We start from the raw sequence: 26,714 nt of genomic DNA, 5'->3' as shown, positions 1-26,714 counted from the left end.
GTGGGATTGTAGGGAGTGGGGAGTCTCAGCCCTGGATCAAAATATCTGAGGCCTTAGGTTTGATGGTGCCTCCCACACCCCCAGGAGGTCCTCAAACGTCCCTACTGACCCTTTGGAAAGAAGACTAAAGAAAGTGCTTGCTGACTTCCTATGGCTGGACATCTGGTCAACCTTGGACAAAGCCAGGGGCAGTAAAGATGGGAGCATTGGTTCTCCAAGGCTCCAATCCTCCTTCACACCCATCCACGTGTCAGCTGGGAGACTCACTCCCAGGGCTGGTGTTACCATGTCCCTGCACAGAAGATGATTAAGGTCATTTTTCTTTTCAGAGGAGCAAAATCTCTCCCAAACATGTGATACCCAGAGAGAAGCCAGGGATCGTGAGTGCTCACCATGGGCTTAAGTGTGGAACAGCATTTCCATCTCAACAGAAATGGTCATGGTCAGTTCCCTCCCTTTGGTGGGGGGCCAGCTACTGCCTTGCCATATACCTCTCCACACTGGAGGCAGCCAGGCCAAACCCCCAGGCCACTGCCCTCTGGGTATGAGGCACGTGGCACAGTGGGAGCCAGAAACCCACTCTGTCATCGCCAACTATGTGCCTGGTGGGCCCACGACTCAGGTCCAGCTTCATTCACGACATAGGTTTGATCAGCAGAGGAAGCACTCCGTAGTTACTGCTGAATGGATGAATGAATGAATAGACGCACAACAGGACCTGAAGGACTGAGATAAAAGAGGGCCCATTTTGAAATGAAGCTCACTGACATGGAATCCGAGAGAAGGATCCAGAGTGCAGAGCTGTGGCCTGAGAAGCGGCCACCTGAGACACGGAATACCTAGAGCGGAAAGTTGTCAAACGTCATATCAGGACCGCAGCACGCCCCCGCCCCTGGGGTCGCCAGGGCCCCTCAGTTCTTCCTTGCGTGCGGAGAGGAGGATGCGGGTAGTGGCTAGAGATGGTCCATCACAAGCCCACGTGGTCCTTTCTGCCACCTGCCACCAGCAAAACAACAGAGCACTGGGCACTGGCCCTGAGAGCATCCCGAAGCCGGAGATGAGGCCGGAGGGGGAGGGGATGAGTGGGCGTGGCTTCAGGTTCCCAGGCATCCCCAGGCTCTGTGAGGGCGGGGCCTGGCTTTTCTAGAGGGACCTGCAGTGACTTGCATGGAGACTTCAGAGTCAGGCCTCACTTGGGAGTCTTAGCAGCCTGTTGCGGCTGCTCTCGTTCCAGTGAATAATCCAAAGCTGCTCCCACCATGTTGGCCTCGACCCTGCTCAGAAATGAGAAGAAGACCCCGTTTCCGAGCACATCTGACTCTCCAACGGAAGAAGCCTGTGTAGAGCCTTAAATTCGCAGGAAGAGCAGCCACAAAGTATGATGCACTGGCCTCGCGCCAGACCTGGGGCTAAACATTCAAGGGGTCCCGTCCCTTCCAGGCTGGGGCTTTCATTAAGCCCTGTTTATAAAGGAGACTTGTAAGTGGGGAACCCCTACTCTTAAGAATGACCTTCACCCCTCTGGCCAGTAGCGTCAGTTTGTGAAACTAGGACTTGGAAATAAGTCTCTTATTATAGAAAAGAGTTTCCTTCCAGACATGAGAAAAGATCACTCCCCAACACACTCACACACACACACCCCCAGCCTCCCACTGCCTCCCTCACTCCATCTATCTATGAAGTAAACATCTGCCGAGAGCCTCCCTGAGCCTGATGCTGACCTTCATTAGCCTCTCCCGGCGTGCTGATGCAGAACATTAGGTTTCAGGACAGGAGCGGTCAGGTGGCCCAGGGCTCCTGACACTGGGGTCCTGGCCTTTGGGAGCAGAGTGACTGTTCACTGGCTCCCCTGCCAGACACGTAAGAGACCAGGCTCCTAAGATGTTTGCTTCATAGGCAGCTCAAAGCCACCCCCCAACCCCAAAGCAAAACTAAAAGGGCATCTGTCTTCAAGGATACCAGAATCCTTTTTATTTTAATAAAAGAGAAAAAAAAAGGCTTTGCAAAGTGCTGAGAGGACTGAATTATAAAACACCAGAAGGAGAAGAGTATCCGCTATTGTCCCTGCACTCGGCAGCCTGTTCAGTAGGAGGGACAGTGGAGGGGGGCATGGCGGGCAGGGACGCCTGAAGGACTTCACCACCGAACTCTGGTGGGGAGCAGCCCCTCCCCCAGAAAACCCGGCCCATTGCAAGGGTTGAGCTGGGCCTCCGTCACGCAGGTTCTCCAGAGCAGAGTTTCAGAGTGTGGTCCCTGGACTACCAGCAGCAGCATCACCTGGGAGCTGGTTAGAAAAGCAAATTCTCAGCCCCACCCCCAGATCAGAAACTCGGGGTGCTGGTGCCAGCTAGTTTGAGGACCTCTGTTCTGAAGGAGGAAGAGAAATCCTGGGTGTTTCTCCTCCCCACCAAGCTGCAGCCCAGTTGCAGAGCCCATGACCACAAGCCCGGAGGAGCCTGTGTAACTGGTGAGCCTTGTGGCCAAGTTGGCACTCTGAGTTCTGACTTCTGGAGTCATCTCAGAGCTGAGCCTGTTGCTTCCCCAACTGAACTGACACTCTAAACATCCTAAAGCTCCTTTTCTGGCCAGATTCTGCCTCCTGCTCCCACGCCAGGTAGATGGAGGCCAGGCTCCCAAAAGGATCAAGGACAATCACAGACAAAATGAAGTCATTCATTTTGTCATGCTCGGACAATGTCTGCACCCTCAAGGCCTCAAAACCGCCGGTTCCTTTTCCTCCTTGCTTTTCATATCTCCCCTGAGCTTGGTTCATCCTGATCCAATTCTTCTGATATCAATATAAACCACAGACCCTCCATAAGTACCTAATCCTGCCATAAGTACCACAACCTCCCCCACTGAGAAAAGTTCCAAATCATGCTTTTGTCTAATCATCCATCCCTACAGAGGGCTCAGAAGCCATGTCAGGGCCTTGTTACTAAAATGTACAGTTTGACACTGTTTCAGCACAAAGACAAAGCCATGCTGGAAAAGCATCAATTTGGTGAATTGCTTGTCAGCACAGACATCGCGATCCCCAGGAAGCCTTACATTAGAGCAGGAGAAGGGCTATTTTCCATGGGTGATTTGCCTGTTTTCTATTTAAGGGAGTGTGGGCTTAAGGGCCTCCAATTTCAACTTATTCCACTGCTAGACAGGCCTTCAGCAGCCACCGCAGAGGGTGTGAGATCCCGTTCCTCACACAGCCTGCCTAGAAACAGTGAGCTGTGATGCCAGGCGGCCAGTGAGGCTGAGAGAGAGCCCTTCAGAGGGCAAGGTGCCCACAGCAGGGCCTGTGAGAGTGGCTGATGACCGAGGTCTATTTGTGGCTGGGAGCTGAGGCGGTCAGTGAGATGGCTCCTGTCTCCCACCTGGCAGAAGTTAACTGGCACGGGGAAGGCACAGGTGTGACTTCTCCCGCCTCGCTCCTTCCCCTTCAATGCAGAGCCTCTGCTCAGCTGCCTAATTCAGAGGCTTGGTAGCTCAGCTGGTAAAGAATCTGCCTGCAATGCAGGAGACCTGGGCTTGATCCCTGGGTTGGGAAGATCCCCTGGATGAAGGGAACAGCTACCCACTCCAGTATTCTGGCCTGGAGAATTCCATCAACTGAAAAAGTCCATGGGGTCGCAAAGAGTCAGACACGACTGAATCAGTTTCACTTCACTTTCTGAATTCCCAGGTATTAGTCAGTCTGCCACTCTTCTCCTTCAGAGGGGATGCCACAGGGCCTGGAAGCAACCGATCTTTAATGAGCCCGAAAGGATCTTGTCAGAGCCAACCTGTTCTCAGCTGGCCAAACCACCCCCTCCCCCCACAGTGAGTTCCCCTCCCCTGTCCCCAGAACCACCTCCAGCTGCAGCTCATTTAAAAGGACTGAAAGGCAAACGGGCTTCTCTGATGACTCAGACAGGAAAGAATCCACCTGCAATGCCGGAGACCTGAGTTCGATCCCTGGGTTGGGAAGATCCCCTGGAGAAGGGAATGGCAACCCACTCCAGTATTCTGGCCTGGAGAATGCCCATGGACAGAGGAGCCTGGCAGGCTATGGTCTAAGGGGTCACAGAGAGTCGGACACAACTATGCACAGTGCAGAAAGGCAAACTTCCAGACTCTTCTACCTCATAGACTAAGCTCATTAACGGAGATCAAGAGGGACTGAATAAAAATCACCGAATATAATCCACACTCTCCAAAAGTGAAATAGGTATTCTTGTGTCTTCTGTTTAATATTCACTCACACGTGGGCATAAGCATTTGGCAAGCTCCGCCAGCTTCCTGAAAGAACCTCATGGGAAAGAACAATTATTTATTCAGTAAATATTTGCAATACACATACATTAAGCTAGGCATTGTGTTAGGTCCTGGAGTTACAATGCTGAGTCAAACTGCTATAGTCCTTCTCTCACTGGACTTCAGCGTAGAAAGCAGAGAGCATTCAGCAAGTAAACTGACAAACACACATCTAATTAGAATCCATGTTAGGTGCCAAGATGAGACGCTCCCAGGGAGTTTCCAGGTCTGTGGAGCCCTGTGGGCAGTTTTTCTGGGACATGGTGCGATGGAGTTGTTGCTGGTCAGTTGCTAAGTCGTGTCCAACTCTGAAACCCCATGGACTGCAACACGCCAGGCTTTCCTATCCTTCACTATCTCCCAGAGTTTGTTCAAATTCATGTCCATTGATTCGATGATGCCATCCAACCATCTCATCCTGTGTCATCCCCTTCTCCTCCTGCTTTCGATCTTTCCCAGCATCAGGGTCTTCTCCCATGAGTCAGCTCTTCACATCAGGTGGCCAAAGTATTGGAGCTTCAGCTTTAGCATCAGTCCTTCCAGTGAATATTCAGGGTTGATTTCCTTTAGAATTGACTGGTTTGATCTCCTTGCTGTCCAAGGGAATCTCAAGAGTTGAAGCAGCATATGGAAACTTGGATATGTATGAGCAGTGCCATCCAACCACAGCTGAAGCTCGAGTTGGCCCCGAAGATAACACACAGCATGTAGCTAGAATAATCCTCACCGTCTCCTCTGCCCTGAAACAAACACGATCACGAAGCCCTGCTCCTCTGCCAGTGCCTGCAGCCTGTCTCCCTTCCTCCGTGAAGGCCCCGCCACCACCTTCACACCTGGATTCTGTAGATCCATATACAGAAGAAGGCTTTTAGATGCTTCTCCTGTATTTCTCAAGACAATGATAAAAACGCCTAATTACATATAAACCGGACCAAAACAAAATACACACTAATTAGATGGCCAGGCCTATAATACCACTGGTGTGAGCATGAAGACCCCAGGGACTTTCCCAGAGCTGTTTCTCAGGGGAAAGAGGACAAGAGGGGCTAGCATGCACACTCTGGGCTCCCCTATTTTCTCCCGGGAAAAACATTAGCAGTGTGGTGGGCACTCTCGGGGCTGCAGGTCTCACTTGTCCCTGTCCCTGCCTCTGGCTGCTGCACTGGTCCTATCTCACCCACTGTTAGACCCCTGGCAAACTCCTGATTCCGCATTGCTTAAATGCCCTTCCTCAACTGTTGGGAGATCAGAGAAGGAACACGCATGGATTTATTCACTTCCGCCCCCCTCTGCAGATATGGTAGTGGCTTGGTCCCACCCCACAAAAGCTGTTTAGCAAAACTAGATGTTGCTCCCCTGTCAAAATCTTCTTGCTGTCAACCAGTTGGTTCTAAGCAATTCCAGATAGAGAAGAAGGGAGAATAAACCTTTCCAAGTGATCTTCTGTCCAAGCAACTCCAACACAGAGGAAGAGGTGTGGGTTTGATGAGAAGTCACTGATACCAAAGCCAAGTTAAGGGCGTAAGTGCCAACCAAACACAGGGAGCGGCTCTCAGTCACCTGTTCCCTGTCCCATCCCAGATCTGACAGGGACACATGTCCCCAGGACTGGCCGATTGCTGCCCGTAGACATCCCGACTGCAGGAGCAAGCCCAGCCAGGAAGTGTCAGCTTCACCCATCTGCAGTTGAGAATGAACCATGTAGGCCAGGGAATCTGTGACACCTGTCAGTAGCTGCTTCTTGCTTTACCACACTCTGCCCCTACACACTCACACACACACACACACACATTGACTTTCTGCTATATGAGTGATGCCAAGGACTCAGCAATGCCAACTCCTGTCTTTTTGCTGCTTTTGTAGTACACCAAGAGGCTGAGGGCATTTTCTATGGGTGGTACAAATCCAGTTACATGCACTGTGGGTGGGAGGATGCAGAGAGAAAGAGGAGGAGTTACAGGCCACCGGGACACGCAAAGCCCACCATCGGCCCTGGTGCCCATGAGGCCTCTTCCAATGTGAGTGGCTCTCAGTGCTGACGTGGGGGGTGACCAACTGCTTGCCAGGGATCTGGGGGTTTCCTGAGACACAGAACTGATGGCACGAGAACCAGGACAGTTCTTGGCAAGCTGGATAGTTGGTCCCCCTAAGAGCGTGACTGCTGTGTTGAAAAATCATTCCCTTGGCAGAGGTTCTCTGTTAAACACTGTGATACTGGATTTGCACTCATCTCTCTATTTTATACGTTGGTCATTACAGGCCACATAATTTGGCCCAGGATTTTACACACATAATAGTTTCACAGCAACACCACAGATTTTTCAAAGACAGTTTTGAATCTGAGACTTTTACGTTATCTGATGACTCAGTACATGTAAGATGCAAGCCTACTGAGGAGGGACTGGGCCACCAAGAGTCCAGAATGAAATCTTCAGGCAGAGAAGAATGCCATTGTGTGGGACATCAGCTGGGCTGTGCATGGCCAGAGCCATCCGTGGCCCAGGCTCACCTCAGACACTGCTCTTCCCAGCCAGGATAATGCACCAGCTGCCCACCCCTGACCCCTCTGCATTCTCAACGGCTCCTACCTTTAAAACAGTTGCAAACACCTGACTTCACGCACAGACATTTGACAGGAAAGGCTTTTTACAATGTTAACATGATAGCATTTGGGCTCCCCAGGGGGCACTAGAATCTACCTGCCAATGCAGGAGATGCAAGAGACACGGGTTTGATCTCTGAGTCAGGAAGATCTCCTGGAGGAGAAATGTCAGCCCACTCCAGTAGTCTTGCCTAGGATATCCCATGGACAGAGGAGCCTGGCAAGCTACAGTCCATGAGGTTGCAGAGAGTTAGACATGACTCAGTCCACACACACGTGTGCACGCGCGCACACACACACACACACACACACACACACACACACACACACACACGATAGCATTTCAAGGAAGCAAAGCCCCACCCCTCTGTCAGTCACCACCCCCCAAGCAGTCCTCACCCAAGTGCTCACCAGTGTGAAGGTCAAAGACCTACAGGGGACAGGGAAAAATCAGAGCATGAAGTGGAGATAAGACCCAAATGGGCAAGCTGGGTCTGTTCACAACTCGGAGCTCCTGTGCTCCTGGGAGGGGGAGATGGATGAGAAAGGAGAGCGAGTCCACGGTGAACTCTTCTGTGGATCCGAGAAAGCCGTGCCAATACCACACGTGGAGGGGGTGTATCTGAGCTGCGTTTTGAAGACGGGGGAGCACTAGCACCTGGGACCTGAGAGAGGAGGCACATTGGAGACGGGGAAGCAGAGTGACTCACAGCCAGGACAGCACACATTTATTAGGCACCTGCTGTGTGCAAGGTGACTGTACCAGGGGCTGGGGTGCCGGCACAGGGCCGGCCAGGCGGGAGCTGGGCTGCCCACGCCATCAGCATCCTAACTGCCAGCCTCCTCTCGCTGTTCCATCCTGCCTGCCAGCCTCGCCTTCCTTAACTTCAGGCTTCAGCCCATCACAACTGCCTTGAGAATTTCCAGCAACTGCTTTGACTTTTGGGGACCAAGTGCAACGTCATCACACAGCACAGCCCCTGGACAGACTTCTCCCTCCACGCCTTCCCACACGCCTTGCTCACACCCCTCAAACATCATCTACGTGGCTCATTGATGCCTTCACTCCACTTGGTGGATGAGGAAGAGGCGGAGAAGCAGTGGGGAAAGGGGTAGGAGGATGGGGGGACACTGAGGGGTTGCCCTGGGAATTGCTTGTAGGATTCAGCTGCTGAGCTCTGGGGCCCTGACTGGTCCCCTCATCTCTTGGGCCCCAGCATCCTCACCCAGAGTAGGGAGCATGGCTTTCACTGACCACTCGCTCACTCAATTCAAACACTTAGACATACTCCTCCTGCCTCTGCACTTAATTCTCACAAACACCCAGTGAAGTTAAACATGACTGTCTGTCTTAGTACAGGCCTAGAGCAGGCTGAACTATTTCATCTCCCAAAGGTGCTTTCCCTTCTAATATCTTAAATTAATATAATAAATTAATATAATAAATATAATAAATTAAACCCACGAAAGAGTTTAATTCAGAGGCTCGTCAGCAGAGAGAGGACAAGCATGTTCCTCTATTGGCTTTCTCTTGCTGCATAGCAAGTTACTCCCCAAACTCTGCAGCTTAAAGCAACCAGCGTTAATTATCTCGTCCTTTCTGTGGGTCAGGAATCAGGGAGGGGCTTAGCTGGGGGTTCTGACTGGGTTTGTCTCTGGGGAGGTTTCTGCCGCTGCAGGCGGAGGCCACAGTGATCTGGAGTGAAGGGTCCCCTCCAGGCTCAGTCACACAGTTGATGTCCCGCCTTCGTTTCTCCCTGGCTGTTGGCTGGAGGCCTCAGTTCCTCGCCACGTGGAGCTTTCCAGACAGCGGCTCACAAACCGGCAGCCTGCTTCCCTCAGAGGGAGCAGGCAATCCGAGAAAAGAGAGCGAGTGAGAAGCCCCAGTGCCTCCTGTGACCTAGCTGCTGTCACACATAATCACTTCACCGTATGCTGTTCGTCACAAGCAAGACATCAGGCTCAGCCCCAGGCAGAAGGAGGAAAATTAAGCTCCACCTCTCCAAGGAAGGAAATCAAAGAAAGTGTGGTCGTCTGTGTAAAATCAGAACAGCTGCTTTTCCAAAAAGCAGATGATGAGCAAAGGTAAATCCTTTGGGGTTTACAGAAACTTCCTAACTGTGGAAGGAAGTAGATCCATTGTTTGGAAACAGGCCTTAAAATCAAAATACCTTAGTGGCTCAGACAATAAAAAATTCACCTACAATAAAGGAGACCGTGGATTCGTGGAGAGGGAAATGGCAACCCACTCCCACATTCTCACCTAGAGAATTCCACGGGCAGAGGAGCCTGGCGGGCTACAGTCCATGAGGTCGCGAAGAGTCGGACACGACTGAATGACTAACACTTTCACTTTCTTTTCCCAGTTACTTAACAAACGTACAGCCCAGGGCAAGAACCTCAACCTCTCTGAGCTTTAATGTCAGTGTCCTCGTCTGCAAAATGATGGCAATAACCACTCCCTCACGTGGTTATTGTGTTTAGAAAATGAAGTGATGGTTGTAAAGCTAATGGACCACAATAAGCATTCACGAAATAATAGCTGTCATCACAAGCAGTTCATCTCACAGTAATCCTTGCCCATCTTTAGCAACAACAGAAAGTTACTGGGTTAGAAGAACATGAGGCACTAGGAGAAATAATGATACGCTTGGGAGAGGGGTGATGAACCCAGAAAACCAGGGGTTTGATTAGTAATATTGGGCTCACCTGAGTTCAACTTGGGATCAGACATGTACACACTGCTATACTTAAATGGACACCCAACAAAGACTTACTGTATAGCCTAGGGAGCTCTGCCCAATGTTATATGGCAGCCAGGATGGGAGGGGGGTCTGGGGGAGAACGGATACTTGTATATGTTTGGCTGAGTCCCTTCAGTGTCCACCTGAAACTATCACCACATTGTCAATTGACTACACCCCAATACAAAATGAAAAGTTTTTTTTTTAAGTACAAAGGAAATACTCTGTATTTTAAAATCTGCAATCCTTTATTACTTCTGTGAAGTTGCCTTTGCCATGTAAACCAAACTATTCATTCAAAGGTACAGGGATTAAGCCATGGACATCTTTGGGGCCATTATTCAGCCCACCACAGATGCTAAATGGCTTCCCTGAATCATAATAGAACCACCTAGATGGTCAGCAGGGTGCAAGAACCAAGAGAACTGGCCAGGGGAGCTGGCTTCAGGGGCAGGGCCCCAGGCACTGAGAGGCACTGACAGAACTCCTCAGAGTCCCCAACACAGGATCAGCAGATAAGAGAACCAGGCAGAAATTCTGAACGAGACAATAAGAGAAACCAGCTCCTGGAAGGGGCACTGCAGGGACACATAGTACGAGGCAGAAACCCAGTTAACTACCCACAAGGTCAAAGCAGCCTGGAGCAAGGCTGTCTAGGTGTTGCGTTTTCTGGGCTCCTGAATTGGGGGTCCTTTAGCATCTTCTGAGATTTGGGTGCATTCCAGTGTCTTCAGCTGGAAAAAAAAAAATTTACTTGAAGGGAGAGAGCAAGGTGAGTCCTCACGGATCTCTTTCTGCAAGCTCAAAGCAGGAAATATGGCAGGAAGAGGGGGGAATAATTCACAGATAGCCTTATCTTAGCAATATTGCCCTTCTGCATACATTCAAGTACCAAGAGGAGGAAAAATCCTCTAGTTAGTTCATAGAGATGCCCATTTGCCTTCCTTGTCTTTGATTCCTACATCTCCTTGATTTTTACAGCTAGACCAATTCCTTTTATCCTCTGGACCTGGTGAGATGTTAATTACACTATTATATGTTACAAAGGGCTTCCCAGGTGTTGCAGGGGTAAAGAATCCGCCTGCCAGTGCAGGAGATGTGGGTTCAATCCCTGGGTTGGGAAGATCCGCTAGAGTAGGAAATGGCAACCTTATTCTCCAATAAGGTTGCCATTATTGGAGATAATAAAATGCTCCAATATTCTTGCCTGGAAAATTCCAAGGACAGAGGAGCCTTGTAGGCTACAGTCCATAGGTTCATAAAGAGTTGGACACGACTGAACACATACATACACACACCACCATATATGTTACAAAGCTGAAAAATGTCAAGTCTATAATCCAACAGAAATATAAGGGGCAACAGCACCCTCCCTAGTGTATATTGCTTTGGTGTTTTGGGTCACATCACTCAAGACCACAGCAGGTTGGTGGAGTAGGTGATGAAGAGAACCCCAGCCTACATAGAAAAAGCTACAAAAGAGAAAGCCCATGTCCTAACACTGTCTCCCCCGTCACCAAAGACAGAAGGGAAACAGTTGGCTCAGCTTCCAGAAACATTGGGGCTTGCTCTTTTCCATACTCTCCACTCCTACGCCATCCCTTATCCCTGAGACTACTTTTCCTTCTAGCTTCTCTCTCGTCCCCTAGAAGTTTACTGACAGCTGATCCAAATATGACCACTCTCTCTGTTTCAATGTTTCTGTGACTATTTAACTAGATTATCCCCAAACAGGAGGACTACAGTTCAGAGGGGGATACCCTTCCAGCCTTTTAGGTCCTAGACCCAAGAGGCCTTGGGATGGCTCTAGAACCCCAATGTAAGATGTACTTAGCAATCATTACAAGCAGCAAATCGGCTCTAACTGCCCAAGTCTAAAAGCCCTTCCTGTGAATCTCCTCAGCCTGACAGCTACAAGAGGTGGAGGTGGGCAGAAATGAAGCCCCAAGTGTGGGAGTGCCGTGGGACCACTGAGCAAGGTTGGTGATATTTTCATAATGGGTTCTGTAACAAATCTCTCTACCGTGCCCCTTCTCAAGAGGAAGTTTGTGGGAGGTAGTCCTTGTCTCCCTCTGGATGCCAGATGCTCTAGCTTGAGCCCAAGATTCACCTCCAGCTCTGCCAGGACCTCTGCGGGACCTCTGGCAAGTCATGTCATCTCTCTGGAATTTAGTGTCTTCGAAGGTGAACACAGGCATTTGGATTAGATAACTCTCCTAGCTCAAGGAACTTACAAGTCTGCAATCCTCAATGAAACAATGGACCAATTAAGGGGCAGGAAGATATCAACAGGTGAAATTCACAGCTAAACACGCACACACAGACACTGTGGAAACACCCACCTCAATCCTGTCCTCTCCATCTTCTATTCCAACACGGGCTCTACATTATTCTTATGAACTTAATAGAATAAAATGCTGCTGAGTGTCTAAAATACCTATCCCCAACTAGACCATAAGCTCCTCAAAGGCAATAGCAGGGTCAGAATCCTTTTGTATCCCCATGGCACATAGCGTGGTGTAGGGTTGTGGTTCCCTAACTCATCACAAAGAAAGACGCAGATGCCAGGACTCCATCCCAGACTGACTGAACTGGAGTCTCAACAAGGAAGAAACTGTACTTTATTAAAGCTCCCTGGGTGATCCTAATCACCGAATGAAGCCAGTGTTAGAAATGACTGGGCGAGCTGAGCTTGCAGTAGGTGCTCAATTGGGTGAAACCACAATGAAATCAACCAGCCAGGAGACCCAATCGGAAAAAGAAAAATATTGTGCTAAAAGTAAGAAACTTATCCAGCCCACAGGAGGAAAGCCTCATTTGACTGATTTCTGTCTCCCCCCTTATCAGGTTAGGTTTATCTGCGATGGCTGGATTTGCCCTTCGGAATAATAATCGTTATTTGTGGAGTGTCAAGCACATTGAACTAAGAACCCGATGGTGCCAAATCTCTCCACCAGCTTTAAGGTACAGGGAAGGGGGCTTGGTTTTTAAGGGTGTAAGTCCAGCCTAGGGACAGAAGATAGAGCTACTTGCACCCTTGGCCAACAGAACTGTTGTCATACTCGCATGCTAGATTCATGCCAGGTCCAGGATGCAGTGATGGGATGCAGAGGGGAACATCAGAAGGAAGGGGAGAGGACAGAACAGAGAAAATTCTTAGGTTCCTTCTTCTTCCTTTTTTTTTAAGTTTTCTTTTCTTTTTTTTTTTTTTGGATGCAGACCATTTTTAAAGTCTTTCTTGAATTTCTTACATTATTATTTCTGTTTTATGTTTTGGTTTTCAGCCATGAGGCACCTGGGAATCTTAGCTCTTGACCAGGGATAGAACCCAACCCCCCTTCACTGGAAGATGATGTCTTAACCACTGGACAGCCAGGGAAGCCCCAGTTTCTTTTTTCTAATCACCCTCTTTCTGAGCCTATACTGGAGAAGAGAGTCCTTGGCACTGGCCCTCAGCCTGCCAGTATCGATAACAGAGCCCTTGATCTGGACGAGGCTCACAGCTCACGACACAGGCAAGAGATACGATGTCGAGGCTACTTTCAGCCTTGTCTCTTTCCATGGCAGACATGTGATGGCTGCAAAAGAAAATGAAGGTGCAGTCGCCAGCTGCAGAGGCAGGGAGGAGGCCAGGAGGGCAGGGCGAGGCTCTGGTGGTGACTAAGACATTCTCAATCAGGAGGGTGAAACAGAAACGTCAGAGCAGCTCCCACCTGGATGGCCTGAAAGGCCACAGCAGCAGCCGACAGGGACTGGGTTGGTGGTAGAAGGAGGTTCGTGGGCCACAGACCAATTCCCAGCCGTCCAGGGTGGCGTCTCAGGATGGCCTTCACCAGGGGAGGGGAGCAACCCTGAACCTCAGCAGGGTGGGAGGGCCAACAGCATGGGTGCTCTTAGCACACTCAGCAGTCCTCCACCTTGAGAGCACTTCAGAATCACCTGCGGATCTTGTTTAAAACTCAGATTCCTGGGCCCTAAGATGGTTTTGCCCTGCCATCTGTCGTGACCCAAAGCCCTGGAGTTCCTGCGGGTAGAAGCTGGACTCTCCCCTTTGCTCTGTTTACAACCTAGAAAAGGGCACTGAGACCACTCCTGGGGTCCCTAACAGGCATGCCCACCAGGGCCAGCTTGGTCCCTAATTCTAGGTAGCAGACCCCTCCACAGGGCCTGTGGGTTGCAGCCAAGCCCCACCCACAGAAGCTCCATTCTTGCACTGAAATGGCCAGCCAGGGACTTCCCTGGGGGTCCAGTGGCTAAGATTCTGTGCTCCCAATGCAGAGGGCACAGGTTCGATCCCTGGTCGGGGAACTAGGATCCCTAATGCCACAGGGTAGGACCTAAAAAGGAAAAAAAAAAAAGACCTGAAATGATCAGGCAGACTGGGCTAGCCCAGGGGGAAATTCAGGCCTGGGTACATATCAGGAAGGCTGTCGATATCTGAGAGCTCACTGAAAATGTGACCAGGATTGGATTACCCACCCTGAGCTGGTCAGGTCAGATTTCCAGATGCAGGGAAGGTCTTCTGGGGACACAGCTTCACATTGCCTCCCCATCCTAGTGTTCTGCTTCAGACCATCTCACTGCCCTGCAAACAAAGAAAGAGTGTATGTGTCTGGGCGTGTATACTCAGGAGTGGAGGTGTGTACTAGGACATATGGCAGTGTATGGATTCCCTGGATGTACATGGGCAGGACTCTTGGAGATTATTGGGGTTTTTATCTCCCCTTTTGTCAAGTTTAAAGACCTTTTTACTTCATAAGTGTTGACTGAGCAGCTCATCTGTATTAAGCACCATGAGAGACACAGAGGCCCTTGTACATATCAGAACTTATAGCCTGGCTATGGAATTTTCCCAGAACATAAAGTATTTAATGAGAAATAGAGAAGAAATAATGTTCTTTGAAGTTTACACCTCTGGTGCTGCCATACGATCTATGGGATTTTGAGCTCTTTGAGAGTCAATGATTTCTATTATCTTGGTCCCCACAAACAACTCAGATGTCAGTAATGCTATTAAATGTTTGCTGATGAAAGGGACATTGAAAAGAATTTAAATATATTTGCTCTGCATATATGAACTTCAGAAGATACTAATTTTTCAGTGATGTCTTTTGCATAATTTTTAATCTCTTTCAAAGCAACCTCAGTTTGCTTGCCTTTATAAGGCAAAATTCCCTTTAATGTTTAATGAAAAAAATATTCTGCAAGATAAGGACACATTTCACTCCATTTCTTTCTAATCCATTTCCAATCAATTTCACTCCACTCATGGAGCCCAGATCACTCCCACACAGCCCTGTATTTACCCACCCCCTATTACATGCCCAGTATTGTGCCTGGTGCTACGGGGTAAACCAAAGATGCATGATAATAATTGGAGAGCCAAGTTTATCATTGTTGTTTAGTTGCCAAGTCGTGTCTGACTCTTTTTCAGCTGCATGGGCTGTCCATGGGATTTTCCAGGCGAGAATACTGGAGTGGGTTGCCATTTCCTTCTCCAGGGGATCGTTCTGAACCAGGAATTGAACCCGCAGCTCCTGCTGTGTCTTCTGTGTTGCAGGTGAGTTCTTTACTACTGAACCACCAGGGAAGCTCACGTTTATCATGCATAAAACTAACTGGAGAAGCATAGGAGACACGTCTATGATGCCAATAACACAAACATAAGCCAAAGATCTTTCTCCCAAATCATAGTTTTTTTCAAACTAGAGTAATAATCCCCTAAAAGGGAAACCTTTCCAGGGACTTTCCAATTTGACTTAAAATTTTTTATAATGTTACTTGAATATGTATAAACATAAAACTTGGAATAAATTTTTTAAATTTATAAAAACCAAAGCAAATTTATAACTTGCCACCCCTCAAAAGAGTTCCTGAAAAATCAATAATAATTAAATTAACATCAATTTAATGATACTGTTCTGCTATAACCAAATTAGCAGTGTTGAGTGAGAGAGACTCGGGTCTGGTTCTTTATTGAATTGGCTTGGCTTTGTGGTTTGACTACTATAATATTAATTCAGAGAGGGACTGCTTATGTAAGAGTGCTAGTCACAATTATATTCATGATTCAAGGCTCTCTCTGCTCATTCAGAATAATCAGACCTCACACTTAACCAACATTCAGAAAACTAAGATCATAGCATCCAGTCCCATCACTTCATGGCAAATAGATGGGGAAACAGTGGAAACAGTGGCTGAATTTATTTTTGGGGACTCCAAAATCACTGCAGATGGTGAATGCAGCCATGAAATTAAAAGACGCTTACTCCTTGGAAGGAAAGTTATGACCAACCTAGACTGCATATTAAAAAGCAGAGACATTACTTTGCCAACAAAGGTCCATCTAGTCAAGGCTATGGTTTTTCCAGTGGTCATGCATGGATGTGAGTTGGACTATAAAGAAAGCTGAGTGCCAAAGAATTGATGCTTTTGAACTGTGGTGTTGGAGAAGACTCTTGAGAGTCCCTTGGACTGCAAGGAGATCCAACCAGTCCATCCTAAGGGAGATCAGTCCTGGGTGTTCATTGGAAGGACTGATGCTGAAGCTGAAGGGCTTCCCTGGTGGCTCAGAGGGTAAAGCGTCTGCCTACAATGCAGGAGACCCTGGTTGGATCCCTGGGTTGGGAAGATCCCCTGGAGAAGAAAATGGCAACCCACTCCAGTACTCTTGCCTGGAAAATCCCATGGACTGTAGCCTACAGTCCATGGGGTCACAAAGTCAGACATGACTGAGCAACTTCACTTCACTTCAGAAGCTGAAACTCCAGTACTTTGGCCACCTAATGCGAAGGGCTAACTCATTGGAAAAGACCCTGATGCTGGGAAAGATTGAGGGCAGGACGAAAAGGGTATGACAGAGGATGAGATGGTTGGATGGCATCACTGACTCAATGGACATGAGTTTGGGTAAACTCCGGGAGTTGGTGATGGACAGGGAGGCCTGGCATGCTGTGGTTCATGGAGTCAGACATGACTTAGTGACTGAACTGACTGACACTTAACCAAAACTTGCTGCATAAAGTTCTCAAATGCCTTATGATGGCATGAATGATGCATCATCTGATAACACTGTGGAGCTGTCTAATTCAGCTGAAGAGTAACATTGTGACACTGTTGAGTCTGCATTAAATTTAATCTGATTATTGACCATATTAGAATAATTCTGTATTGTGGGCTTCCCAGGTGGCACAGTTGTAAAGAATCTGCCTGCCAATGCAGGAGACGCAAGACATGCGGGTTTGATCCCTGTATTGGGAAGATCCCCTGGATTACCTGGTGTAGGAAATGGCAACCCACTCCAGTATTCTTGCCTGGGAAAATCCATGGACAGAAGAGCCTGGTGGGCTACAGTCCTTGGGGTCTCAAAGAGTCAGACATGACTGAGCACACACGTTGTAAATTTACTATGATAATTACTTTTAATAAACTACAGTACTCAAATCAGCTGAGTCATACAATGCATCTGCTTATACACTGTGATGGTTAATTTCATGTGTCAACTTGACTGAGCTAAAGGATATCCAGAGAGCTAGCAAGACATTATTTCTGGGCGTGTCTATGAGGATGTTCCCAGAAAAGATTAGCATTTGAATCAATAGACTGAGTAAAAATGATCGCTCTCACCAATGCAGACAGGCCTTGTGCCATCCATTAAGAGCCTGAATAGACCAAAAAGGCAGATAGATGAAGGGCGAATTTGCTCTCTGCTTGAGCTGGGACGTCCACCCTCCTCCTGCCCCCTCACATCATGCTGCTGACTCTCAGGCACTGGGACTCAGATTGGGACTTACACCATGAGCTCCCCTGGTTCTCAGGTGTGTGGGCTGAAACCACAGCACCAGTTTCCTTGGGCCTCCACCCTGCAGATGGCAGGTCATGGGACTCCTCAGTCACCATCATCCACGGGCCCCTCCCCGATAATAAATCTCTTTCAGTGTATCTGCCCAAACGTGATTCTGCTTCTCAGGAGAAGTCTGGTTGATGCGTACACGGAGCTGCCATGAGCAGGCGCAGTTCTCTGCCTGCACCACCTGAGCCAGGAGATGACTCAAGCCTCCCACCCTGCTTCCTTATTTGAAGCATCTATAGTCCAAAGCTATGGTTTTTCCAGTAGTCATGTACGAATGTGAGAGTTGGACCATAAAGAAGGGTGAGCGCCGAAAAATTGATGCTTTCGAACTGTGGTGCTGGAGGAGATTCTTGAGAGTCCCTTGGACAGCAAGGAGATCCAACCAGCCCATCCTAAAGGAAATCAACCTTGAATAGTCATTGGAAGGACTGATGCTGAAACTGAAGCTCCAATACTTTGGCCACCTGATGTGAAGAACTGACTCATTAGAAAAGACCCTGATGCTGGGAAATATTGAGGGCAGGAGGAGAAGGGGGCGACAGAGGATGAGATGGCTGTTTAGCATCATTGCCACAGTGGACATAAGTTTGAGCTAACTCCAGGAGATACAGTGAAGGACAGGGAAGGCTAGTGTGCTGCAGTCCATGGGGTCACAAAGAGATGCACATGATTGAACCACTGAACAACAACAAAGTTAAAAACTGCTTGTGAAGAAGTCATAGGCCCTTGAGAAGGCAGAGATGCACTAGTAACCCTCCATTTTGACCTCTGTCCCCTGTGGCCTCAGGCCAGCTGCACAACATGTGCTCAGGAGAATTAGGTCAATTAAAAGAATGCACTAAATGTTGGAGGGGAAGGGATAAAGCCGAGTACTAAATATTGGGCTGGCCAAAAATTTTGTTCAGGTTTTTCTGTTACATCTTATGGAAAAACCCAAACAATTTTTTTGGCCAAACCAATAGAGGGGACTTTACTGGGCTCCAAAAGGACGGCATCTGAAATGTTAATGCTTCCACATAGGTGGCCCTCAGGGTGCAAATTTAGCCCCTAACCTGGCTCCCAGGACTAGAATTCCCATATCTCCCCTCAAAGCATCTCCTTTCATCAAACCTCCCCAGCTGGAATCTCCAGTGACCCTTGAGAAAACCAAATCTCTATGCATCAAAAGGGACCACAATGCCACCACCATCTCCTTTCTCCCCCCAGTACATTTCTCAGGTCTAAATCACCTAGCCTGGAGAGGGTCCAAACTTCTCCTAGATTAGCCCTGACATCCACTGACCCCCAGATCCCACAAGCATCCAATGGGCATGGTTTTGGGATGCCTGCTTTCCTTTGGGTCCAGAAGGACCTTACAGGTCAGATTGCCTTTGTGATCTCTCTGAATGGTTACAGGCATGACTGTTTCTTTAACTGTTACACCTGTTGAAACAGGTCCACTCACTCACACACAGAACAAACATTAATTCTCAGAGACAGTAGTTTCTACCCGTTGTTGCTGTTTAGTTGCTAAATCATGTCCGACTCTTTGAGACCCCATGGACCAGAGCCTGCCAGGCTCCTCTATCCACAGGATTTCCCCAGCAAGAATATTGGAGTGGGTTGCCATTTCCTTCTCCAGGAGATCTTTCTGACCTAGGGATTGAACCCATTTCTCCTGCATTGAAAGGTGGATACTTTACTGCTGAGCTACCAGGGAAGCCCCAGCTTCTACTAGGAAGGAAATATTTCCTGTTTCATAATCTCCAAGGTGCCATCTCCACCCACAAGGTTAGAAAATCCTATTTTTTTTTTCTCCACCACGTATCCTCTGCAGGCTTACAGAAGGGGAAGCCGAGTATGTGTTTCTCACAGCTTTCCCCTTGGGTTACCAGTAGCTTTTAATTAACAGTTCTAATGAGGACTCATCTAAATTCTCTGCCATTGCCTTGTTCTCTGGAGACTGGTCACTGAGGGACGGGAAGGTTGTGAGACTCACTTCTGGTTCCAAGTGTTACGTCTTCTCACAACACAGAAACATCAGCATTTTCTAGAGATACCAAGGAGGCTTCATGGGTGAGGTGAGGGCTGGGTGGGACCTTGCACCCAGCTCAGCACAGGTGGAGTGGAGATGAGGAGAAGGGCAGGTGGGCAGGGAAGTGGCAGTGAGGGGCACAGATTGGGAAAGGCCCAGAGCCTGGTCCATGCCAGAGTGTGTGGGAAATGGTGTTGTTATTGTCCAGCCACTGTCATGTCTGACTCTTTGCAACCCCAGGGACTGCAGCACGCCAGGGTTCCCTGTCCTTCACTATCTCCCAGAGAGATCTCCCATGCTCAAACTTTTGTCCATCAAGTCGGTGATAACATCCAACCATCTCATCCTCTGTCGCTAGGCTGGTGCAAGCTATAGGGCTACTAAAGGACCAGACTGAGCTGGGCTTAGTCCAAAAGCCCTTGGAGAACTGCTGGATTTCCTTGAGTAGAGAGAAGGAAACTGAGAAGAGAAGTGTGTTGGGGACAGATAAATCTGGCAGTGGTGGGCAGGATCTGGACACAAATTTAGGAGTCATTGCAATAATCCAGGTGATGAAGTGAGATTGCTAGACTTTAGTTCCATTTGGAAAGTGCTGTATCACATGTGATAAACCCAAAGGCTACCCATGCAGGAGCTGTTCGCTTCTTCAACTAAACAGGCTGAATAATGTCTGGTTACCAGGAGGTGTCAATAATGGAGCCCAGGGAAGGATAATAAAGGTCCCTTCCTATATTCAGCTAGATAGCACTCCTACATACCTCTGACTCAAAGAACCATGATCCTCTGTGTTCTTTCTTATGAAAATATGTCACCAGAATCTCTCAACACTTTCCCAATCTACTCCCAGGAGCCTAGAATGACAGAAAGATGAGGGAAGAGGCTCCATCACTCCTAGAATCTCCAGGTGAGAACACCTCTGATGGCGCTCACATTCTATGCCAGGAGAGCTCTCTATGGCCACAATGTTGTTGCATAAAAACAACCACAAAACGTCAGTGGAGTGCATAAACAGACCTTTCTTTCTGCTCCTGAGCAGATGCCTTGCTGGGCCATCCTACAGGTCAGCTGAGGACTGGTTGGTTAAGAGGGTCTTGGCTGATGCCTCAGCTCCATAGCCTCTCATCCTCCAGGAGTCTGGCCCAGGTGTGTTCACATAAAGAAGTGGGATTTGGTGATGGAGGAGAAAGTGGGCAAGTGTTTCGCAAATCTGCACTTTCATCTGGTTTGTTCCTGTCCCGTTGGCAACAGTAAGCTGTGGGTCCCAGAATCAGAGTGCGTGGAGACCGCGCAGCTCCCCAGCAAAGGGCAGAGATACAGACAGTACGCTCATGGGGGCCAGTCATGCCATCATCACGGTGCCTGAAAGAAAAAAGGCTGGAAGAGATTGGAATCAAGCGCAGGAGGAGATCTGGATTCAGGAAGGGCACCGCCACAGTGATGTTAGGAAGGAAGTGACAGGACTGGTCCTCAGGATGCATGAGCCTTACGTGTCAGGAAGGCTGATAAGTCTCAAACTGACCCCGTGGCCCATTCTTGCTTTTTCTACACCTGTGAGCTGTAAGATCTTGGGTGAAGGACAGCTATTTTGTCTTCACTACAGGCAATCACAAATACTTTTGCTTTCCCTACCAACTGGATCCTTCCCTTCAGCATTCAGATCTGATCTGTTCACTGTGAATAAACTCTCCCTTGATTTCATGTGCCTCTCCAGCTACTGGCTATCTTGAATAGAAGAACTAGATGGGAAGCAAGGAATACTGGCGACCTTACATGGCAGTTCCCTTCAGATCAGCCTAATAAGAAAACTTGAAAGCAGAAGGACTTGGTCAGGACCAGGCAGAGAGAGGCAAGGTGGGGCCTTGGTCTATGTATGCCATTGGCAAAGGCTGCAAAGGTTAGAATTGTGTACTTTGTACACTTGACTCTGATGTCTGGCATAATCTGACATGCACAGGATGTCAGTGTTTAACAGAGAGATGAGAGATTCATTTCATGAGATTCCCAAGACTCTGCTTCCCCAAGGTGATTCCTGCTGAAAGGGCGGTGCTGAGACCATTTGAAAGGTGCTTTGTTTGCTGGTGAGGCAGAGGAACAACTTGAGAGGAGTTGGGGCTAAATGAAGGGCTTGGGGAACAGGACCAGAAGTGCCCAGTGGGCAGGTGAGGAAAGTGGGAGCCGAGAGGTGGACAGGGCCTCCAGGGAGGACGGCGGGAGCAGGCTCAGCTCAGAGAAGCGAGGAGGAGATCAAGGGGCCATGGTCAGCAGACAACGCTGGAGGTGACGCCCGGAGGGAACACTAGCCAGGCCAGCAGGACAAAGTGACCTCCAGCAGAGCTGGTCAGGAGCAAGAGCTGGCATCTGTGACCACAACAGGCCAAAGGGCAACACTTGATCTCAGGCTGGGGGGTTCAGGTCCAGTGGGCTGCCAGGGAGAGGGGGAACTCCAGGGCCTGCTAGGGAGGGTCAGTGAGGAGACGACTGATCAGAGAGCTCAAGCGGATGGTCAGGGCTCACATCACATCTGCTCTGTGCTGTACCTCATCTGAGCAGCACTACTTCCTTTTAAGCCCTGCAGCTCACAGCAGGATTTCATCAAGGCTGTGAACTGGTGATGTGCAGAGGGCAGAAGGAGGGACCCTGGAGATGAGGGGAGCAGGAGGGGACCCTGGATTCAGAAGCACGCTCTCCAGAGATCTCTGACATCTTCTATACCTTCCATTTGGAGACAGAGGAACCCTCTGGTTCCTTATGAGAACTAAAGGCTCAGTTAGAATTTCCTCTCCTGGTGGGATGATTTGAGAGAATAGCAGTGAAATACGTATATGACCATATGTGAAAAAGATCACCAGTCCAAGTTGGATGCATGAAACGGGGCACTCAAAGCCGGTGCTCTGGGACAACCCTGAGGGAGGGGATAGGGAGGGGGGTGGGAGGGGGGTTCAGGGTGGGGGACACATGTAAGGTACACCCACGGCTGATTCATGTCAGTGTATGGCAAAAACCACTACAATATTGTAAAGTAATTAGCCTCCAATTAAAATAAATTAATTAATTTTTTAAAAAAAGAATTTCCTCTCCTTCATCGGTGAACATGAGACTCACCAGCTAAGGACCCCCCCACCACGGCTGGGAGTTTTCTGCTCCTCTTCCTCCAGGAGCAGAAATAATGAATGAGGACTCACAGGATCACAGAGATGGATTTGCTAGGCAGCGGGCCAGTGACTTTGACCTTAGCATCGCTCAGCTCAAACCAATTGCGCTAAGGCGATAGATTACAAGGTGCATGTGAGCCCAATTCTCCGCAGCTCGGCAGCGGCGAGCATGTCTGATAGTTCCCGTCTCCTGAGACGCGAGCGCCACCTTGTGGGAAAACACTGACGTTCAGGATGTGCCGGCCCGTTCTTTTCTTCTATGAACACTGGACTTCACCTACTTTCTGCTAGGTCTGTACCCTCCCCTTTCATTTCCAGAGTGCAGAGATGTCGGGTTATAAGAAACAGTATATTAAGCTATTTCCAGGTTCAAAAGGTAACACGAAAGATGTACCTGGTCCCCGGAGGGTGCCTTTCAAGTGTAGTTTTTAAGACCTGTCACTTGTCTTCCTCCGTTTGGAACTGAGAATCCCACAGACAGAGGAGCCTGGTGGGTGTCAATCCATAGGGTCGCACAGAGTCGGACACGACTGGAGCAACTTAGCACAAACAGAAGTGGATTGAAGGCGAAAGGAGAAGAGGGCAGCAGGGGATGAGAGGGTTGGATGGTATCACCTATTCAACGGACAGGAGTTTGAGCAACCTCTGGGAGATGGTGAAGGACAGGGAAGCCTGGCGTGCTGCATTCCATGGGGCCGCAAAGAGTGGGGCGCGACTTTGTGGCTGAACAACAACAGAAGTGGAAAATCTGCCTACCTGAAAGTCTCCATTTAGTACATGTCTGTGAATTAAAGGTTTCCTACGAGCACCTCCGCTCAAGTCTGGAAAAGCCTGTTGAGTTTTCTCCAGCCCCTGAGTTGCTGTGAGCAGGTCAGTGGGAGGCAGCCAACCAGTTCGAAAGGAGAGAGGGGCTGGTCCTAATTTGTAGAATCTGCTGTCTTCCATGTTGCAAATACTTCTGTGATGGCTGATCTCAAGGGCCAGACCGACAGAGGAGATGCAAACCGGGAGCTCCAGCAGGGGGCGCAAGCCGGCTCCAGCACACCACCAGCTCCTGGACTCGCGTCTTAAGCACATCTTTGGTAATTATCAAAAGGGACAGAAGGGCTGATGCAAAAAGACCATATTCGGGGACCCAAAGATCTGCAGAAGTGCCAGGCAATGCCAGAAGCGAGTTGGAAAGCAAAGGATATTTTTTTTTTCATCCTTTGACAAAGACACAGAATTCTGGGGACAGGGTCTGGGATGCTGTGTCCCAGAAGAGTTGATTTTCACCAGAGCAATAACCCATGGAGATACTTCAAACAGTGCCTAACTTTCAGGAAGGGCTCAATAAATTGTCCTTTCTGATGTCCAGATTGCAACTTTTGGAAATTCCCTGGTGGTCCAGTGGTTAATACTGTGTTCCCAATGCAGGGGGCCTGGGTTCAATCCCTGGTCAGGGAACTGAATTCCACGGGCAGCAACTAAAGTATATATATATATACACACACACACACATATACACATATATATAATGGATCCCACATGCTGCAACTAAGAAATGGCACAACTGAATAAGCATAAATATATTTTTTTTAAAGATGGCAACTTTCTGGAATGTCCCAATAGGCCACATATCTTAATTTCTTATTTTCCTCAACTGAGCTTCAAGGGAAATAATTGTATCTTTTTCTTCCTCCAACAGATATACCCTTAGCATTTCTTGAAGGTCCTATTTATTTTCACTTGAAAAGGGCCAAAAATGAGATTGGCAAACATTCCTTCAACCAGACAACTCTCCTGGGGAAATAGCATCTATGGAGCACCTAAAATATGCCATCTGATCAATATCAGGTCTCATTTCTTTCTCACAGCAATTCTGTAAAGGGGGTGCTATCATTTTCCTTTCACAAATGAGGAAACTGGAGTCTGAGATGTTGTGAGAGTTGTCCAGGGCCGTTTGATGGGATGGTGACAGAAACAAGGGGATTCAAATTGGGATCTTCTGGGCTCAAAACACATCACCCTCTCCATGCCTCCTAATTGCCCTCAAATAAGAGAAGGCAGAGCTCAAAGAAAGCATTTTCACCCGGCAAACCCCATTTTTCACATCACACCACAGTCCATGTGAACGGGAACCTGGATTTGTGCAGTGCACAGCCTGTGCACCCTGCCATGGCCGTGAATGTACTTCTCTTCCCTCTTCTTTTTCACTTGTACCATGGGGCCATCTTCTCTTCCCCGGGTTACACCAAAGTGGAAATGAAAGTCCAAAGAAATCACTGACTTCCACTTAAATGAAAGATAAAGATTTCCTCCCCAGAGGCCTGAGGAAGGGGAGAGAATAGATGATGGCCACTGAAAACAGGAGTGGAGGGCAGCCAGGACCCTGGGATGAGGAGCACTCCAAGCAGAAGAAAGACCCTTCTATGAGAGAGGTCCAGAGGGGAGGACGAGCTGCCCCAAGTGGAAAGGCTTCTCCAAGTTCACCTGGAATGACATCCTGACATAGGTAAGTCCCTCTGATCTGCAGGTGGAGAGCGGGGCTGAGGGAGCCCTTCTGTGGGGCAGAAAGGGACAACTGGGTCCCTGACCAAGGGGTGCCTGAGCAGAATCAGAGGCGGGGTGTCCCCGTGAGCAGGGGCAGCATGGAGCCCCCAACGACCTTACAAAGAACTGCAGTCCCCACCATGTGGGCAGGAGACTCACCGTATGGACAGTGTAATCGATGCTGTGGATAAAACTATCATCTTAAACAGCTGCCACCACGCCTCGAAGAAGAAACTCCTCGTCTGGGAGAGGAAGCTGGTGAGGACTCGGGCTGCATGGTGAGCCCGTGAGGGTGGGGGATGTGGGGGTACAAGAGCTTCCAAGGAGGGGAGCCAGGGCCATCTGCTGGAGGGGGGAGGTGGGTGGGGTGTGGGGTGATGGAGGGGAGGAGGGGAGATGGTGAGAAGTCAGAAGATGGTGGGAGGCTGTGCGGAGAGGTGAGACACCCCCTCTCTGCAAGCGCCCAACTCTAGGAAACATTCAACTGGGCTCAGTGGGGCTTTCTGGTCACCGGAGCCGCAGCTGTGGTCACATGTGGGCAGCTGAGCGGAGGGCAGGGACACATCCAAAGACTTGGGGGCCTGGAGGCTGCAGTGACCCAGACCAACTACATCAGCCCCTCTCCCTCCTGGAATTTGAAGAACTGGGAGATTCCAGCCGAGGGCTGTGGTGTGACACCGGGAGGCTCCAGCGGGTACCCGGTCCACAGAGGGTTCAGTGACAAAGGGAGAAATGTAACTTCCACGTGGGAGGTTCTGAGAGCACATCCTGGAGCAAGCGCTGACTTAGCATGTGAGCTTCCTTAGCCAAGTAGGAAATGGCTACCAACTCCAATATTCCTGCGAGAATCCCATGGACAGAGGAGCCTGGCGGGCCACAGTCCATGGGGTCACAAAGAGTCAGACACGACTGTGTGACTCACACACATGCACACACGTCGGGATACACGCTCAGAGGCCCTTCTCCCCACCTCACCAACTGGGTGTCCCCCCACCTCTTTCCTGTGGAGATCGGCAGAGAAAGGGAGAGGAAGGCAGGTTTCTCCCTGGTTCTTCAGAAAGTATGGAAGCACTCAGAGAGAAACAGGGGTGAACAGTAGAGAGATTATTCTCACACTAACAGCAAGCCTGGTTGGGTATGTCTGCCTTTAATCAAATGACGAGCTAGAGGGCTGTTTATCTTACCACTTACAAATGATTGGGGAAATATTTAAATTTTAAAGACTCGGGGATTGAGAATTCACTCCCATGCCATTGGAATAATTTGACTATTTTGGCAATGTCTGCATGTAAGCACTTTAAGACACTCGTCTGCATGAGACTAATACATTCACTGTGGTATAACTTGCACTGGATCCATTAACTCGGAAATGCAACTCCAACCAGTTGGCTGATGGCAAGGATGGCCCATGGTTGGCACACTCCACACATTTGTGGAGGGAGGGAGTCCCCATGAGCTGAGATAGACAGCAATCATGAACTTGGAACTGTGAAAGAAAAGTCAAGGGTTTTGAAGGCAGAGGGCACTG

The 26,714-nt window shown here is 49.1% G+C and overlaps 1 long non-coding RNA gene across 2 annotated transcripts in view; it reads right to left on the bottom strand.

The window, feature by feature from the left end:
* Positions 1-26,714, bottom strand: part of LOC122438686 — a 96,321-nt gene that overhangs the window by 26,817 nt on the left and 42,790 nt on the right. Inside the window, exons 2-3 of one of the 2 annotated variants that reach the window (XR_006268608.1) lie at positions 14,116-14,221; positions 9,897-10,370 (exon numbers count right to left, since the gene is read on the bottom strand). This is a non-coding gene — a long non-coding RNA (uncharacterized LOC122438686). Of the gene's footprint in view, positions 1-9,896; positions 10,371-14,115; positions 14,222-26,714 lie in introns of those variants that run through there. The other variant, XR_006268609.1, reaches the window with a different exon arrangement.

Source organism: Cervus canadensis, chromosome 3 (genome assembly GCF_019320065.1).
Source record: "Cervus canadensis isolate Bull #8, Minnesota chromosome 3, ASM1932006v1, whole genome shotgun sequence".
NCBI classification, from domain to species: Eukaryota; Metazoa; Chordata; class Mammalia; order Artiodactyla; family Cervidae; genus Cervus; species Cervus canadensis.
The sequence above is the reverse complement of the archived record's forward strand: the minus strand, read 5'-3'. Positions and strand labels throughout refer to the sequence as shown.